General features: G+C 40.1%; 1 long non-coding RNA gene across 1 annotated transcript in view; it reads left to right on the top strand.

Annotated features, from left to right (window-relative positions):
* LOC113918486 overlaps positions 1–19079 on the top strand; it is a 64327-nt gene extending 45248 nt beyond the window's left edge. Inside the window, exon 3 of the long non-coding RNA XR_003518579.2 lies at positions 18923–19079. This is a non-coding gene — a long non-coding RNA (uncharacterized LOC113918486). The remainder of the gene's footprint in view (positions 1–18922) is intronic.
* Positions 19080–19386: the final 307 nt, after the last annotated feature.

Here is a 19386-nt window from a genome sequence, read left to right as displayed (position 1 = left end):
TAGAAATTAAACAGAAAAACAAAGAGCTGGGGGAAGGTGTTTTTCAGAAGATTATTAATGCTGTTACTGCTAATTATGAGACAGTGTGTGCAGTTCCCAGACAGGGAACTGGCGCAAACTGCACCAGTTTGCAGGTCAAACTGCAAAATTTGCCGTTTGACACTCACTACAATTAGCAAGGCCAGGCCTGTTGATTAGCCACAACTCCCAAAATCTTGCCAGCCTTTTTAATCCTCATTGGTAGCATATGAGGCCTCAGCTGTGCAAGAAGATGCCATTGCTATCTTCTCCAAAGTATGCCCGTCATATTTGTTGTTCATCTAAAGGAAAGAAGAAACCTCCCAGATCTATGCTAGTGACAATAGGTATTTCCTATAATGTGTCATCACAAATTCCTTCACATGAAAACAAGAACTGGGTTTGTGTGCTCATCTTTTAGTCCCTCTGAGATTCTGAACAGAAAAATTATAGGAAGTTGTTTTCTTCTGTGTGCCAAGTGGCATTCATGATTCAATATTATGCCTATAATTAAATATCATGTAATATTTACTCACCTGTGTTCAGAATTTTATCAGCTGAGATTTATTCTTCTAAGTCCCCTGTAGTATTCCAATGTCAACAGTTCCCTCTGGAAATGTAGTAGAAAAACTATTTGCTCTTACATGCCTAATTCGTTATGACAATTTGTGAATGGCAGCATGGAAGATTGTCCTGGAACCACTAAGTAGTACAGCTTTGGGCAGTGTCTGAGGGCTTTGCCTTTCTCATCCATAAAATGAAGTGTGAAGCAAAGTCATCTCTGGTTATGATGCTGGGAGGCTGGGTCTGAGGCCCCAGGCAGGAGTCTCACAGGACCAGCCAAGAGGATTCTTGGCTTCATGCAGGATAAAAATCAAATGCAAGCCAGCAAGCGGTGAAAGCAGAGTTTATTCAAGATATATAGAAGAGAGAGATGCTCAGAGAGTCTGGAAGACTTGGAAAGGAAAAGAGGGGGTCTTGTCTTTGTTCAGGGTCTGGGTTTTTTTATTGAGGAGGGTGATCCTCTCAGGCATTCTAACCAGTTAGAATGAAGATGAGGACCCAGATGTTATTCCTTGGAGCCAGGGGGACTTGATACAGAGATGTCTAGCTCAGGTGGTCTGGAATTCACATATGATAGCTTCTTCCTGTCATCCTCAGCTGGTCCTTCCTTAGATGTTATCTATTCTAGAGAATCATTAATTCCTTGTCCCTTACAAGGAGTACATATGCTATTTGCATTACAAGGCATGTGTAAAGTAGGGTGGGGGTGCATGTCCTAGCAAGAACAGAAGCAGGAAAAGAAGCAAAAAGCAGATTTGTATGGAGTCCTTCAGTTTCCCTGTCTCAGTGACATGGAACATATATCATACATTTTCTGGAATAGACTCAATTTCAAGCAAACATCCTGCCCTTTTGTTCTCACCAGTGGATGCATTCCTTTTAGACTGAGTTCAAAAAAGATTCTCAATTTACTCTAAAGATTATTGCTGATCAAAATTTCTGATTCTGTTGGAGACTGAAAATGAAGTGCCTGCCTTGGGAATAGAAAAGAGAATAAGCATGTTGGGGGTAAAGGGAGAAAGAAGGTAAAACATTTCAGAATGAATACTGGAGGGGAAGCAGGCAAGATACCAAAGGCAACCTCAATTTCCGCACAATTTTGCTTCGACTCCCCCTGGTTACTCTGCAGCAGACACGAGCAGATAAATGCTTATTGACTTCAAGATCAGGGCAACAGGATACTTTCTGTCTATTTCCTTGTACGTTAAAACCTAAACATTTTGGTAAATGCTTTAAATACAAATGGGACTATTTAGTGTTCTCTGAATCAATGGTATATTTGAGCTGCATGTGATAAAGAATGGCCACCATTGGGCGCCTGGGTGGTTCAGTTGGTTAAGCGACTGCCTTCGGCTCAGGTCATGATCCTGGAGTCCCGGGATTGAGTCCCACATCGGGCTCCCTGCTCGGCGAGGAGCGTGCTTCTCCCTCTGACCCCCCCCCCCATGTGCTCTCTCTGTCTCTGTGTCTCACTCTCTCAAAATAAATGAATAAATCTTAAAAAAAAAAAGTATGGCCACCATTCAATGAAACACTGTCTATAAACAATCACTGTGCATCAGGTTCTGTGCTTGTTTGTGGTACAACAGAGATGAGTAAAACCCAGGCTCTGTTCCTAAGACCTCATAGCCTAGAGGAAGAAATGGGTTTATAAGTACAATAGAAATATAAATAAACATCCAAGGCAGCTCATAGGAAGTGAGTAACTCTTATAGGGAAATATTAAAAAGTGATTCCTGGATCGGGGGACACTGGAGCTGAATTCAGAAGATGAATAACAGTCTCTCTGGATAGATGAAACAGAATGTTGGTAAAAATAACAGTATGGGTCAATGCATTTAAGACATGATATAGAAATTTTGTTTAGGATACTATAAGAGGCTTGATATTTTTAGAGCATAATGTATAAGATGGATCATTGTGGTGGGAGATAATAGGAAATGTAAGCTAAGGTAGGTCATGAAGAGGTAAGGGTTGAACGTCAGGAACCTCTTACAGCATTTGAACTAGGCCTAAATGCCTCTGAGGGGTCAGCAAAGCATTTGAAGCAGAAGAAAGTAGGACTGGGTTTGCCAGCAGGGTTGTGAGTTGATGCCGAGATGAGCAGATGATAGACACAGAGAGATGTTTTCTGAGGATACAGAATTTGCACAGCTGAGAGATAAGAGGGTCTTATCTAAAACAATAGTAATGGGAAAGAAAAGAACAGCTTAACTTAAGAAATACCCAGCAGAATCTGGTGATATCTGATGTGGGACTCAGAGACACTTCGGTTCTGTGGCCCACATAACTGAGTGAATTTTGTTGTCATCAGTTGAGAAGAAAAATAAGAGGGGGCATTTTGAATTTGGTGGGCACGTAGACATCCGGATATCCAGAGATAATTGGAGAATGGCTGTAAAGAGCATAGGAGAAACCATTGGTGTCAAGATATGGATAGCACCAAATTCTATCATTTATTTGCTTACTGTCTGCCACATAATAGTCATGAAACTAGACCCAGTGGATAAGATGGAAAATGTCCCTACCCCCAAAGGTATCAGAATCATGAAGGCAAATGTAGTAGAAGATATTCCTGCTATTGGAGGAAATATGAGGTATGAAGAAAACATAGAAAGGGTTAAAAATAGAGCTACCCTACAACCCAGCAATTGCACTACTGGGTATTTACCACAAAGATACAAATATTACCTTTACACCTGCACCCCAATATTCATAGCAGCAATGTCCACATTGGCCAAACTGTGGAAGGGGCCGAGATGTCCTTTAACGGATGGATAAAGAAGATGTGGTTCATATATATACAATGGAACATTACGCAGTCATCACAAAGGATGAATACATACTGTTTGCATCGACATGGATGGAACTGGAGGGTATTATGCTAAGTGAAATAAGTCAATCAGAGAAAGACAATTATCATATGGTTTCACTCATATGTGGAATGTAAGAAATAGCACAGAAGATCATAGGAGAAAGGAAGGAAAACTGAAAGGGAAGAAATCAGAGAGGGAGACAAACCATGAGAGACCCTTGTCTCTGGGAAACAAATTGAGGGTTGAAAGGGAGACGGGTGGGGGCATGGGGTAACTGGGTGATGGGCATTAAGGAGGGCATGTAATGCGATGAGCACTGGGTGTTATACACAACTGATGAATTACTGAACACTACATCAAAAACTAATGATGTACTATATGTTAGCTAATTGAATTTAAATTTAAAAAGGGGGTTCATAACAAAAAGTAGGTCTCCAAGTGGCATGGGGGGAGGGGTGTGGGGCAGGCACCAAGTCCAAGAGCAGAATGGCAGGAGCCGAGGCTGAGGAAGTTAGCTCAGGCACAATCATGGGGAAAAGCTGCTTTATAGAGTTATAACTTTATCCACTGTGCAAAACTTGGTCCAGTGTGCAAAAGAAAGGCACTTAAGGATTTTTAGCAGGGTAGTGATACAAATCAGATTTGTATTTTAAAAACTCACTCCAGCTACTGTGTAGAAGAGATGTTAATTAAAATAGTGAACCTGCATGTGATTACCTAGGGCAAAGACCACAATTCAGTTCAACCCGCTAATGTGCTCTGACCTGCGGAGTGCTCTTTTTTTTTTTTTTTAAATTCTGGATTAGTTGTGAGCATTTAAAAATTGGAAGCTCTCACATAAAAGCAGGGTTATAGGCTGCTTTTGAAAATTGAAAGACCTGGCAACTCTGGGTCCACATTCCTGAGCTGTCAACAATTGGCCAGAACTTGGGGTGTCTAGAAAGTGACTCTCTTGGACAAGGTGGGTGTTCTGCTTGCCACAGTCTAATGGAGGCATTCAGTTTGATTTTCTTGCTCCTGCTTTACCAGGAGAGACCATGTAGACAGAATGATGAAATGCTGTGCGTGCCTATCTGAAACCAAACTCATGTAGCAGATCCCTTACTTGTGGAATTTGTTCCAGCAATTCTCTTTTTGCATCAGATTTTCCCCCTCTACTTGAACATTGCCACTGGAAAAACCTGTTATTTCTTCCAACTTAAAAAGAAATTCTGTGCTCCACTTTCTTACCGTTAGAGAGATTGCACTCATACTCAGCCTCCCATAACGTCGTCAGGAGTTAGCAGTTGGCCTTTCTAGCAATTTTTTTGTGTAAACATCTATGACCTCCACTGAGCCAGCAAGCCAAAGTGATCTGTTTATCCTTACTGAGAAGACTGTTCTCTCACACCCTGTGAGGGGGAGGACAGGTCCCTCCTCTTAGAGCTAAGTCAGCTGCTTCCTTCAAGCACATTTCTTCACAGATGACCTAGGAACTGGGAACCTATACACCTCATGACCTCCTGTCACTGATGTCGCTTGAGCCCTTTGCGACTCCTGGCCCTTTTTTTTTCCCATACCCTCCTGACTCTCCCTTCAAAGCCATAGCTCCTCACTCCTCACCACCTCCCCTGCTACCATCCTATTCCAAGCCATGATCACCTCGTACTTGGAGTACAGCAGTAACATCTGTAGTCGTTATCTATTGCTGGATAACCAATTTCCCCCAAACCTTGGTGGCTTAAAACAGCAACACTGATGATCTCACTATCGCTGCAGCTCAGGAATCCAGGTGCGGCTTAGTTGACATCTCTACTTGCCAGGCTCCTACAGGCTTCAAGGTGTGCGCTGGGCCTACCGATCATGGCACGAAGGTGGAAGGATACTCTTCCAAGCTCATTCATGAGGTGGCTGGCAGGATGCACTTCCTGTGAAGTAGAGGACTGAGGGCCTCAGCAACTCAGTGGCTACCGAGCAGAGGCCTCCTGCAGCTCCTTGTCACGTGAACCTGTCTGGCGGGTGGCTCAGAATATGCCACCTTGCTTCATCAGAGCAAATGAGAAGAACCAGAGAGAAGACAGACTAATCTGGGAGGTGACACTCATTATTTTGTCATAGTCTATTCATTAGGTCCAGCCCACGTTCAAGGGTAGGCAATCCCATGAAAAATGTGACTTCTAGGAGGCAGGAGTTATTGGGGGCTTTCTCAGAAGTCTGCCTACCATAGCTTCCTCTCTGGTTAACCTGCCACTATAGTTGATTCTTGGCAACCTGGCTGCAACACTGCAGCCAGAGGGACTCTTTGTAAGTCAGGTCATGTCAGTCCTTTTGTAAAACCCTGCAATGACTCCCATTTCACCCTAAGTAAAATCCAAAGTCCTTACAATGGCTTCCCATGCTCCACATTATCCAGCTCCTGTTACTTTTCTGATCTTGTCTCCTACCACTTTCTCCATTGCTCAGCATGACCAACTGCACTGGCCTCCTCACTAGCCTTCAAACATGGTAGCTGGCCATGCTGCTGCCTCAGGGCCTTTGAACAAGCTCTTCCCTCTAACAGGAAAGTTCTTCCTCCAGATTTTCATATTGATACTGCACTGACCTCCTTTAAGATTTTGCTAAAATATCACTTCCTTAATGGAGTCTACCCTGGCAAACTTATCCCTCTCTCCAAAACTCCTGGTTTCTCTAAACTTCTTTTCATTTTTTCTATAATATTTCTAATATGCTAATTTACTTATTTATTATGTAATACTATAATGCTGAACCCATAAATGCAGCTATCTTTATTTGACATCTATTAATGAATCTCAAGTGTCTGGAAAATAATAGGAGCCGAATAAATATTTCCTGACTGACTGACTGAATGAATGAATATGTAGGATTTGACTGAGGACTAGCCTTGGGGAACACCAATATTTAAGTGACTGGTAGGGGAAGAGGATCCAGGAAAAATGGAATATTGAACATCTTTTGCACCAAACTTCACATCCTACTGGTTTCTTTCTTTCTTTTCTTTCTTTTTTCTTTCTTCTTTCTTCTTTCTTTCTTTCTTTTCTTTCTTTCTTTCTTTCTTTCTTTCTTTCTTTCTTTCTTTCTTTCTTTCTTTCTTTCTTTCTTTCTTTCTTTCTTTCTTTCTTTCTTTCTTTCTTTCTTTCTTTCTTTCTTTCTTTCTTTCTTCTTTCTTCTTTCTTTTCCTTCCTTCCTTCCTTCCTTCCTTCCTTCCTTCCTTCCTTCTTTCTTTCTCTCTCACTCTCTTTCTTTCATTCTTTTTTCTTTCTTTCTTTTCTTTCTTTCTTTCTTTCTTTCTTCATGCTGCAGACATTTATTTTATTATTTTGTTTTTGTTTTGCTTTGTTTTTCTTTTTCAAGTTTTTTATGTTTTAATTCCAGTTAGTTGACATACAGTGTAATACTAGTTCAAGTGTAGGATTTAGTGATTCATCACTTACACGTAACACCCAGTGCTCATCACAAGTACCCTCCTTGATCCCCATCACCCATCCAACCCATCCCCCTGCCCACCTCCCCTCCAGTAACCCTTAGTTTGTTCTTCATAGTTAAGAGTCTGTTTTCTGATTTGCTTCTCTCTTTTTTATTCCCCACTGTGTTCATCTGTTTTGTTTCTTAAATTCCATATATGAGTGAAATCATACGGTACTTGTCTTTCTCTGATTGACTTATTTTGCTTAGCATAATACTCTAGCTCCAACCACATCGTTACAAATGGTAAGATTTCATTCTTTTTTTATGGCTGAGTAATAGTCCATTGTATAGATATAGTTATAGACCGTATCTTCTTTATCCATTCATCAGTCAGTGGACATTTGGGCTCTTTTTGTAATTTGGTTATGGTTGATAGTGATGTTGTAAACATCAGGTGCGTGTGCCCCTTAGAATCAGTATTTTTGTATTCTTTGGGTAAATACCTAGTAGTACAATTGCTCAGTCATAGGTTATTCTGTTTTTCATTTTCTGAGAAACTTCAATACTCTTTTCCAGGGTGGCTGCACCAGTTCACATTCCCACCAACAGGGTAAAAATGTTCCCCATTCTCCACATCCTCGTCAACACTGGTTTCCTGTGTTGTTAATTTTAGCCATTCTGACTGGTGTCAGATGGTATCTCATTGTAGTTTTGATTTGTATTACCCTGATGATGAGTGGTGTTGAGCATCTTTTTATATGTCTGTTGGCCATCTGTATGTCTTCTTTGGGAAAATGTCTATTCATGTGTTCTGCCCATTTTTTAACTGGATTATTTGGTTTTTGGGTGTTGAGTTTTATAAGTTCTTTATATAGTTTTGATACTAAACCTTTATCAGATATGTCATTTGTAAATATTATCCCCCATTCTGTAGGCTGCCTTTTAGTTTTGTTTATTGTTTCCTTCATTGTGCAGAAGCTTTTTATCTTGATGAAGTCCCAATAGTTTATTTTTACTTTTGTTTCCCTTGTCTCTGGAAACATATCTAATAAGAATTTGCTATAGCTGATGTCAAAGAAGTTACTGCCTGTGTTCTCCTCTAGGATTTTGATGGTTCCCTATCTCATATTTAGGCCTTTCATCCATTTTGAATTCATTTTTGTGCATGGTGGAAAAAAGTGGTCCAGTTTCATTCTTCTGGACATGTTGCTGTCCAATTTTCCCAACACAATTTGTTGAAGAGATGGTCTTTTTTCCATTGGATAGTCTTTCCTGCTTTGTCAAAGATTAGTTGACCATATAGTTGTGGGTTCACTTCTGGGTTTTCTATTCTGTTCCATTGATCTATGTATCTGTTTTTGTACCAGTACCATACTGTCTTGATCACTACAGCTTTTAATATACCTTGAAGTCCAGAATTGTGACACCTCCAGTTTTGCTTTTCTTTGTCAAGATTGCTTTGGCTATTTGGGGTCTTTTGTGATTTCCATACAAATATTAGGATTGTTCTAGTTCTGTGAAAAATGCTAGAGGTATTTTGATAGGGATTGCATTAAATGTATAGATTACTTTGGAGAGTACAGACATTTTAACAATATTTGGTCTTCTATTCCATGAGTGTGGAATGTTTCTTCCATTTCTTTGTGTCATCTTCAATTTCTTTCATCAGTGTTTTATAGTTTTCAGAGTACAGATGTTTTACCTCTTTGGTTAGGTTTATTCCTAGGTATCTTACAGGTTTTGGTGCAATTATAAATGGGATCAATTCTTTGATTTCCCTTTCTGCTGCTTCATTATTGGTATATAGAAATGCATCAGGTTTCTGTACATTGATTTTGTATCCTGTGACTTTACTTAATTCGTGTATCAGTTCTAGCAATTTTTTGGTGGAGTCTTTTGTGTTTTCTATATGGAGTATCATGTTATCTGCAAACAGTGAAAGTTTGACTTCTTCCTTGGCAATTTGGATGGCTTTTATTTCTATTTGTTGTCTGATTGCTGAAACTAGGACTGCCTCTACTTTCTTAACCTTGTCATTTTTGGATCAACTAGCTGAGCTCAAATGTAATCTGAATGTATCTTGTACTTGTCCCATACCAAGTAATGGGAAATTTTTGCTAGGGATTTGCTGCCATCAGCAAGAAGGGCACCTTCAGGGATCCACTTAGCTGCTCTCCCACTCATGTAAACATGGAAGTACAAGGTTGTTAACAGCCCGGGGAGCAACCCTTGACCAGTGCGGGATGGGAAATGAATAAATATTACTCTTTTCTGATCCTCAGGAAGAACATTTTCAAGTGCATCCTTATAGCTCCTTATACAGCTCTTAGCAAGATGAAGTCCTATGGTCCACAGTTGTGATTTCCTTAATCAAGGCTGCACACTTAGATCAGCTTTTTCTCTTTCCCTGTTCTGCTCTTCCAATTTGCCCCCTCTTATTCCTTGGAATCACTTCCTAAAATAAACCCCCTGCACACAAGCCTTTGTTTCATCACCCGCTTATAGGAGAAAGCTATGTTAAGACATGTCAAAATAAAGACAATCAACAAAAAAAATGAACCCACAAATGATCAAGAAAATGTAGGTGAACAACACTTTCAAATACTACATAGCAGTCAAGTAAGATTATGAAATTTGGAGGCCACTGTTAATCAGTGCACCGGAGAGGTGGGTGGGAGGCAATATTAAAATAGATTGTGGAGTAAAGCAAAGGGAAGTAAGAAAATGGAAACGACTCTCTTCCGAAGGAAATGGACAGACTGGAAGCATATACAGGGCACACTGGGAAAAGACAGGTGTTCCAAAAAATAAATGCAGTCTAATGGAGTAAGTGCTATAAAAATGTGGTTACACAGGGACTTATGTGCCATGTCTGCTGAGGAAAGAATACAGGAAGGCAATTTTTGAGCTGAGTCTTACAAGACCATTTTGCCACGTGAATAGTTGGAGGGTTTCAGGCGAACTCCTAGAAACAGCTTTTGCAAAGACACTGAATTCTGAAAGATAAGAGTGTATGTGAGGAATTTTAAGGGCAGCAGCCTGGCTAGAACATATATTGTTATGATGGTTACAGATGGTGCTGGAGACATGGCAGGGCCAGGCTGTGACGGGTTGTCTACAGGGTCTGAATCTTTTGCCTCCTACTCAACAAGTTTTATTTTATTAGGAGTTTATTTTTAAGTTATGGAAGGAAGAATCAGTGCCATTATTATCACCCTAACAAAATCAACAATAATGCCTTGGTGTCCTTTAATTCTTAGTCCTTAATTAATTTGAACAGCTGTCTCCAAAACCTTTTTTTATAGTTGTTTTCTTTGAATCTGAACCTAAACAAATCAATTCTTTGTATTTGCTTAAGTCACTTAAGCCTTTTTAATCTAATGTAGTAACTGTCCCACTTTATTTCCCCATGATATCTACTTGCTGTAAAAGTTGAATTCAAAGATTTTTAAATCTGACTGCTGAATAGTCAGACAAGACTGATTTTATAATTTCTTTTTGGAATTTACTGAGGTTTTCTTTACTAACCAAACATGGTTGTTCTTTGCAAATGATTAATAGACCCTGGAAAAAGAAGGGTTGTTTCATGTTTGGATGGTTATGTTAATACTTTTATAGTCCTGTGAGCCCAGTAGCTGCAGGATATGTTCACTAAGGGGAAGCTGAACTTCAGTATTGATAAAGGAATCCATACCTGCCCTAAATCAGCCCCATCTATGTGCTGAACAAATATCCCTTTATTTGTCAAGAACATGAAGCTAATTGTCACCAAGTTCTCCACGTCTTTTTTTTTAATAATTTTTATTGTTATGTTAATCACCGTACATTACATTAGTTTTTGATGTAGTGTTCCATGATTCATTGTTTGTGCATAACACCCAGTGCTCCACGCAGAATGTGCCCTCTTTAATACCCATCACCAGGCTAACACATCCCCCCACCCCCTCCCCTCTAGAACCCTCAGTTTGTTTTTCAGAGTCCATTGTCTCTAATAGTTCGTCTCCCCCTCCGACTTACTCCCCTTCATTCTTCCCCTCCTGCTATCTTCTTCTTCTTTTTTTTTTTCTTAACATATATTGCATTATTTGTTTTAGAAGTACAGATCTGTGATTCATCAGTCTTGTACAATTCACAGTGGTCACCATAGCACATACCCTCCCCAGTGTCTATCACCCAGCCACCCCATCCCTCCCACCCCCCCACCACTCCAGCAACCCTCAGTTTGTTTCCTGAGATTAAGAATTCCTCATATCAGTGAGGTCACATGATACATGTCTTTCTCTGATTGACTTATTTCACTCAGCATAACACCCTCCAGTTCCATCCATGTCGTGGGATTGCATGCTTTTCATCAGAATTCTCTAGAATACACTCAAGATGACTCCATCAATATGGGGCAAGGCCAGGAGGAAGAGGTAGGTAATGACAAAAGTGTGTTCTTATCTCACATTTTGCCACAAATAATTACAAGAATTGTTATGCAAATAGTAAGAAGAATAACCCCTTGGTCCTGAAGGATCTCTTATGGTGATTGGCAGACAATATAAACTCCTGCCAGAGCCCTACTCTGTGACATTCTTAGGCAAGCTTAATAACAACTAATAGTCGATGTTTCAGACCATCATCAGCTAAGCCAGTAGCTTACTGTTCCAGCTCTTCCTGCTAGCCCATCCATGACCCATTGTGCGATATCCACTGGCATGGAGGTGCATGCTCCTCCTCTCAACCCAGTGCCTAAATCTAGGACCACCCAGATGAAGGCACATTGATCAAACGCAGACCATGCTCACCAAGTCTTGAAAGTTTCCTGGAGCAAACACTGCTCTGAATCTTATGACTATATTAAGTCAGCTTAAATTTAAATTCAGATATTAGTAATAGAAACCAAAAATTCCATTGGCTTTGAAAAGATTAAAGTTTGCTTTTCTTTTCCATGTGAAATAATTCTGAATTAAATTGGCAGGACAGCTATGTTAGCTTCAGAGTACCATTAGAGGCTAGGGTCCTTCTATTTTCTGTCATTTTTTTGTCATTTTTCTGTCATTTTCCAAGGTTTTTCAGCATTGTTAGTCCTGAAATTTCTAGACTTCTTTTCCTTTCCATTCTTATTTGCAAACCAGACAATTATTTTTCTGAGTTTACCTCTTTATTATGAAATTCAGCCATTAGTACCAAGTCAGGCTATTAATATTCTCTATGCCAACTTCTTCACTTAAACCACAAGCTCATTTAGCTTATTATCTGCCATCCAAATTTTTGGTTTTCATTTGTATAGAACATATTTTTCCATCCCTTCACTTCCAATCAGTGTGTGTTTGTACATCTGAAGTGTATTTCTATAAGCAGCATATAGATGGGTCTTATTTTTTATACATTAAGCCGCTCTATGTCTTTTGATCAGAGAATTTAGTCCATTTACATTTATTTTTTTAAAGATTTTATTTATTTATTCGATAGAGAGAGAATGAGAGATAGAGAGCACGAGAGGGAAGAGGGTCAGAGGGAGAAGCAGACTCCCCGCTGAGCAGGGAGCCCGATGCGGGACTCGATCCCGGGACTCCAGGATCATGACCTGAGCCGAAGGCAGTCGCTTAACCAACTGAGCCACCCAGGCGCCCCAGTCCATTTACATTTAAAGTGACATTATTTCTATGTACTTACTGCCATTTTGTTAAATATTTGCTGGTTGTTCTGTAGTTCCTCTCTGTTCCTTTTTTCTTCTTTTCTCTCTTCCCTTATGGTTTGATGACTTTCTTTAGTGTTATGTTTAGATTCCTTTCTCATTATCTTTTATGTATCCAGGGTAGGTTTTTGTTTTGTGGTTACCATAAGGCTCACATTTAACAGCCTATATATGTAATAGTCTATTTTAGGTTGATAGCAACTTAAATTTGAATGCATTCTAAAACTCTATATTTTTACTCCCCACAATCCCATATTTTATGTTTTTGTTGTCACGTTTTGCATCTTTTTATTTTCTATATCCTTTAATTATTGTAGTTGGAGTTATTTTTAACACTCTTGTCTTTGAACCTTCATACTAGCTTTATAAGTGATTAATCCACTACCGTTATTGTATATTTACCTTTATCTGTGAGATTTATTCTTTCATATGTTTTCTTGTCACTGATTAGTACCCTCTCTTTTCGGTTTAAAGAAGTCCCTGTAACATTTCTTATAAGGCTGGTTTAGTAGCGTTAAACTCCTTTAGCTTTTGCTTGTCTGGAAAATTCCTTATCTTTCCCTCAATTCTGAATGATAACCTTGCTGGGTAGGGCATCCTTGGTTGGAAATTTTTCCCTTTCAGCTCTTTGGATATATCGTGCCAACCTCTTCTGGCCTGCAAAGTTTCTGCTGAAAAATCTGCTGATAGTCTTGTGGGGAATCCCTCATATATAAAAAAGTTGTTTTCTCTTTCTGTTTTTAAAATTCTCTTACAACATTTTAATTATAATATGTCTTGGTGTGAATCTCTTCAGGTTCATCTTGTTTGGCACTCTCTGTGCTTCCTAGATCTGGATGTCTGTTTCTTTCTATGTGTTAGGGAAGTTTTGGGGCATTATTTCTTCAAATAAATTTTCTGGCCCTTTTTTCTCTATTTTTTCTAGGACCACTATAATGTGAATTTTATTCTGTTTGATGTTGTCCCATATATCTCTTAATCCACCTTCACTTTTTAAAATTTTATTTATGTTTGTTGTTCTGTTTGAGTGAGTTCCACGGCTCTATCTTCTAGCTCACTGGTCGTTTCTGCTTTATCTTGTCTGCTCTTGAACCCCTTTAATGTACTTTTCAATTTAGTTATTATATTCTTCATCTCTGTGACTTCTGGTCGGCACTTATATTTTCTATCTCTTTGTTGAAGTTTCTACTGTGTTCATCCATTCTTCTTCTGAGTTCAGTGAGCATCTTTATGACTATTACTTTTTACTCTTTATCAGTTAAATCACTTAGATTCATTTCATGAGGGATTTTTCCGAGGTTTTATCTTATTCTTTTGTTTAGAACATATTCCTCTGTTTCCTCATTTTTCTCTTAACTCTCTGTGTTTGTTTCCGTGTATTAGGTAAAACAGCTATCTCTCAGTCTTGAGTGAATGGCCTTATGTAGGAGGTGAAACTTGCCATTCAACCTTGCTCTAGCTCTTGGTTGCCTCTTGAAACTTTGCGATTGTCTAAGCAGCTTGATTTATTCTTCATAGGTCCTAGTGGTTGAGGGTGTGCCAGGAACTGTCAGTGTTCCAAAGGATGTGATCTCAGTCAGCTCCTAGTATCAGGATGACTGGAAGCCAGACCCCCAAACCACTGCTTTTAAAGTATGCCAATTTATACAGTCTCATGAGACTGCAATTGTAAAACTTGCTGCCTCCAGAACAAATGATCTGGAGTTGTCCCTTGGTCAGCAGTTGCCAAAATTGTGGCTCCAGACAAGTGTACATGCTCCTTTCTATGAGGTACATGCAAGTTGTAGCAAGACCCAGGAAGAGTGCAAAGATGGACTCCTCCAGCCCACATTCCGAGAGCCCTTTGTAGCCTCTAGATGGGTGACAAACCTAAAGCCTGCCCCTGAGGCAGAAACTCCAGGACAAATAAATAGGCCTTCTTCATAGGAAGACTAGAAGTGCGTTTCAGTCTGCTATCTGCACAGTGCTCTGGGGGTGGTAGCCTGCCAAGAACTGTCTCTCTGATTATGACAATATCATAGGACTCAGGAGCGCAAACCCCCTGACCACCAGAGCCAGGCAATCAGAGAGAGTCCACAGCATGACCTGTGTGTACTTGCCAGCTTTAGTGAGATAACTGGAGAGTGGAGGGGCAGGGCATGCCTGCCAGCTCTAGCAGTGCAGCAGGAGACTGCAGAAAATGTACACACCTACTGGCACCAGCAAGCTTAAGGAAGAGTATAGAAATGGTGCCCACCGGTACCCCTGTCCCGGAGAGAGTCCCAATAGGTCCTTGCCCCTCTGGCAAACAGTTTAAGATTAGCAAATGGATCTCCTTCACAAATAGTCTAGGCACTTTTCAAATTGCTGCTTTTGTGTTGAGTCCTTAGGCAAGTGAGTCTGCATGCAAGCCCTTTAAGAGTGGTATTTCAGTTTCATCACAGCCCTTTGGGTCTCTTGGATGGAATCCCATGGTTTTTCAAAGCTAGACACTTTGGAGGCTCATCTCTCCAGTGCAGGTGCCAAGAGTTGGAGTGCCTGCTCTGGGGCACATACCCCTAGCTCCTCAGGAACATGCTCCTCTTTTGTGAGATCCTTCTCAACTGTGGGGGTGGGGTTTTAGGTAAGCCTTTGTCTCAACTTCTCCTATCTGTTTCTATGTGGCCGCTTTATCCTTTGCATGTGGAAGAACTAGCTGTTCAGCCAATTTTCAGAGGGAATTGTTCTATATGTAGCTACATATTTGATGTGTCCATAGGAGGTGAGTTCAGGATCTTTCTATGCTGCCATCTTGGACCCTGCCTTCCAACCTACTGCTTACAATTTTATCAAATATTTCACTAGTGCATAAATTGGATGCCATCTTTATGTCTTCAGTAACAGTTTCTTTGTCATTCTCTGCCCAGACACGAAGTCAATACCACATGTATTGTTTTTTTTTTTAAAGATTTTATTTCTTTATTCGAGAGAGAGAGAATGAGAGATAGAGAGCACGAGAGGGAAGAGGGTCAGAGGGAGAAGCAGACTCCCCGCCGAGCAGGGAGCCCGATGTGGGACTCGATCCCGGGACTCCAGGATCATGACCTGAGCCGAAGGCAGTCGCTCAACCAACTGAGCCACCCAGGCGCCCATTACCACATGTATTGTTTTTCTTTTCAACAGCTTACTTTTAGATGCAGGTATGTGTCAGGATATGCTAGCTAGCCAGGATGGGTTGTAATAAATAACCTCAAAATTTTTGAGGCTTATAAACACAAATTGTATTTATTTCTTATTCTAACCATGCTGGGGCCCAGCTGCGTATTTTCTCATCTCAGGGCCCAGATTAAATGAGCAGTTCCTATCCAGGATGTTGCTAGGTGAAGGTAGCAGGAAAAAAAATGTGATAACTCTTCAACCTTTCGCTAGAAAGTTGAACACATTATTTCTGCTCACGTTTCATTGGCCAAATCCTCTTGTCAATGGAGTAGAGAAATATATCCTCCCACTGGGAAGAATATAATGCTTAACATATCCAAGCTCAAAGTCAATACAGCAGGATATACAATCCTTTCACATGGAGGGTAAAACAGATACAGTGAGGCCACTATGAATATTTGCTGAATGCTTGCTATTTCAGTACAAATCAGCCTTACATCCAGTTGCCAGCATGGAGCCTTCCTTGACCACGTTTACAACAGGCCCATAATCCTGGGGAATTAAATCCTCCTCCCACTGCTCCCATGGGCAACCTCAACCAATGAACCCTCCAGGTCTCTCATCCCTCAGGGCAACTCTGAAGTTCATGGTCTACACTGGGATAAGATTGAGCTCCAGTTGCTCTTGGTGGTAACTTGCTTTATAACATGCCCTTTGTTGGCATCTGTCCATTTTCTCTCTTGCTTTTCATTTCCATATTAGTCTTTCCTGTGATCACCTCCCGAATAAGTTACTTGCACTCGAGTCCTTGCTTCAAGGGCTCCTTCTGGGAATCCAAACGAAGATGGAAGGACAGAAAATATTTAGAGCAACGATACAATCTGCCACAAAGAGAAGAATGCCTTGGGGCGGTAATTAGTAGTCTCTGCCAAAAATTCCAACACAAGAATGGATCCACCCATCTTTTCTATGCTTCTGTCTTCAAATCTGTTCATCTCTTGGTCAGACCAGAAACATTGTTTCCCAGAAGGGATAAGGACTCCTGTAAAAGATTATTTTCTTCCACTTCTAGACCACAGGAAGCAAGAGCAATCATTTACTCTAAACAGACTCTACCACCCTTTCTTTCATAGGGCCTCAGGATGTTTATTCCGGAATTCCCTTTATAGGCACGTATGCTGCCTTCCCACAGCACTGATGCCTCCTGTACCACATGTGGATGGTGAGACCAGGTGCACCCAAGCCCTCTTCTGTGACTCTCCCTCTCCTACTTCCTTCCCCTCCACAAAGTGCACCTTACCTACAAAAATCACCTTGTCAGTGTTCTCCTGCATGAAACAAGCCTGACACATACATATAGCACTTTATGTACACATGCACACATATGAACTAAGCAGAGACATAATTTAGGTGTGGGTTTTTCTGGACAGAAACAACAACAACAAACAAAACAGAAAGTGATTAAAAATTTCTCTCTCTAGATCCTCTCTCCTTCTCTCTCTCTCTCTCTCCCACACACATCCCAAGGAGCCAGACTGATACTCATCATACCACCACTTTGAAATACTTTGAGATTAGTGAGTGTGATAACTCATAATTCAGTATCATATCTTTTGTGACAATGTGAAATACAACCGAATTTGCTTTTTATGGCATAAATTGTTTTCTTTCCTTTAGGAAGAAAGTGAACAGAAAGAGATTTTAGAAAGGAAAACAAGTAGAAGAGTAAAAACTTCTTAGTATATGCGCTGCCGAAGCGAGCACAAGAGTAAAAACTTCTTATTCCATGCTGCCCAGAAACCAGGTCTTAGTTATAAACTATTTTAAAACCCATTAATTAAAAAGGATGGGTGTGGTTTATTATTGCAAAAGTTAGAAATCAAATGGTGCCTTAGGATAAGAAGAATATGATGGGAACTATGACTGGAGAGCCGAAACCTGTATCACTGCCCTGATTGCATAAAAGCCCAAGGTGTTGCAGCTGTAATAAAGTGAGAGAGAGTTAGAGTAATCTTACTTTCTAATGAAGATACATGCTTCTACATCCAAAGAAAAATGTCTTCTCTGATTTTTTTGTGTCATATTTCAATTGTCTTATATTTTCACCTACCTGTATCCTATGTGTCTTCCCTTCCCTGTGACCTCTTGTCATTGAAGCAACTGCTGACTCAATGTCAATTTCTCAGGCTCTGAGCCCTGCTCGTGGAAGGGGAGCAGCACGAGGATTCATGGCTCTCCAGTTGAGAACAAGCTCAGGGGAAAAGGGGGGAACCTGTACGTCCATTTGCATATGACTCTTGATGAAGCCAGAGCCTGTTATTATTGCTTTAAAGAGATATCCTCAGAGGGGAGAAATGAATGTGGTGACATGACAGAGACATTTGTGGATGGGTGACCCAGAACTAGGACTGACAGAATCTAAACGTTGAAAACTATCAAGGCCCGTATACTAAGGCTACCAGAGTTTAGGAATCTAAGAGAGGTAAAACTAACAACTAAAAAATGGGTGACAAGACATAAGATTTGCAAACTTCTAATTTTACTGAGTGAAGACATTTAGAAAAAACAACATACAGGGGTGCCTGGGTGGCCCAGTCAGTTAAGCGTCGGACTATTGATTACGGCTCAGGTCATGATCTCAGGGTCACAAGATCGAGCCCCACATCGGGCTCCATGCTCAGTGTGGAATCTGCTTGAGTTTCTCTCTCCTTCTCCCTCTGCCCCTCCCCACCCCCACTCTCACGCTCTCTCAAAACAACAACAACAACAACAAAAACAACCTACAAACAAATACACTTATGAGTGTCACTATTTTAAAAAGAAAGGACATTTGAATTCCCCCTTCCTAATAACTATACATTGGTTTGTAAGAACTTATCAATATGGTCTTTATTTTCCTCCACGTTACCATCCCTGGGCTAGTGAAAATTCTGTGCACTCTATTCTGAAGGTTGACCTTAGGAAAACAGTTCAGAACCCTTCTCGAAAAGCTCTAGTCTCCTTGGCAAAGTCTGTGACTACCTTCAAATGTCATACTGCTCAGCACTGAAGCCTTTGGTTCATACCTGAACTGCACAAATTTTTTAAGAAGCTAAATAATTTGGCAAAGGAAATCTGATAGATTTTAAAGAATTCATGTTCTAATGCCAGCTCATGTAATTCTTGACTTCTCTGTTGATAAGTATCTGCACATGGGTGCACAAGAATGAATTTAAAAAAATTCACCGGGCAAAGTGTTTTACTATAAACTATTATAATTCCGATGAACTTTGGGGCCATATGTCTGAAGGTGTTTCTCTCTCTGTCTCTCTCTGCTAAGATGGTGATGCAAATCCTTTGAAGAATCTTGAGACCTTGGACAACCATCTTACTGGCTATGGACTGTCTCAGAACTCCTATTATGCTGAATGGAAATAAGCTTCTACCTTTTATTGTTAAGTTTAAAGACAACTAAAACCCAACTTAGACACTTTAAGCTTCCTGAACTCCTAATTCAGAGAGCAATTGCAGGATTTTTAGAAAGTTAAAAAATTATAAAACTCATATAAGAACACATGGTGTGTTCTCAGAGTTATTTCATTGTTATAAATGCTTTCATTATTAAACAAGAAAAATAACACAAATGAGTAAAGAATTCAATTCAAGAAGTTATATGAAGAACAATAAAAGAAACTTAATAAAATGGAGGGAATTAATAATGAAGAACAATAAAAGAAACTTAATAAAATGGAGGGAATTAATAAAGTTAAAAGCAGAAAATAAATAATTACACTGAAAGAAATA

Source organism: Zalophus californianus, chromosome 1 (assembly GCF_009762305.2).
Source record: "Zalophus californianus isolate mZalCal1 chromosome 1, mZalCal1.pri.v2, whole genome shotgun sequence".
NCBI classification, from domain to species: Eukaryota; Metazoa; Chordata; class Mammalia; order Carnivora; family Otariidae; genus Zalophus; species Zalophus californianus.
Note: the sequence above shows the minus strand (reverse complement) of the source record. Positions and strands in the feature narration are given on the sequence as shown.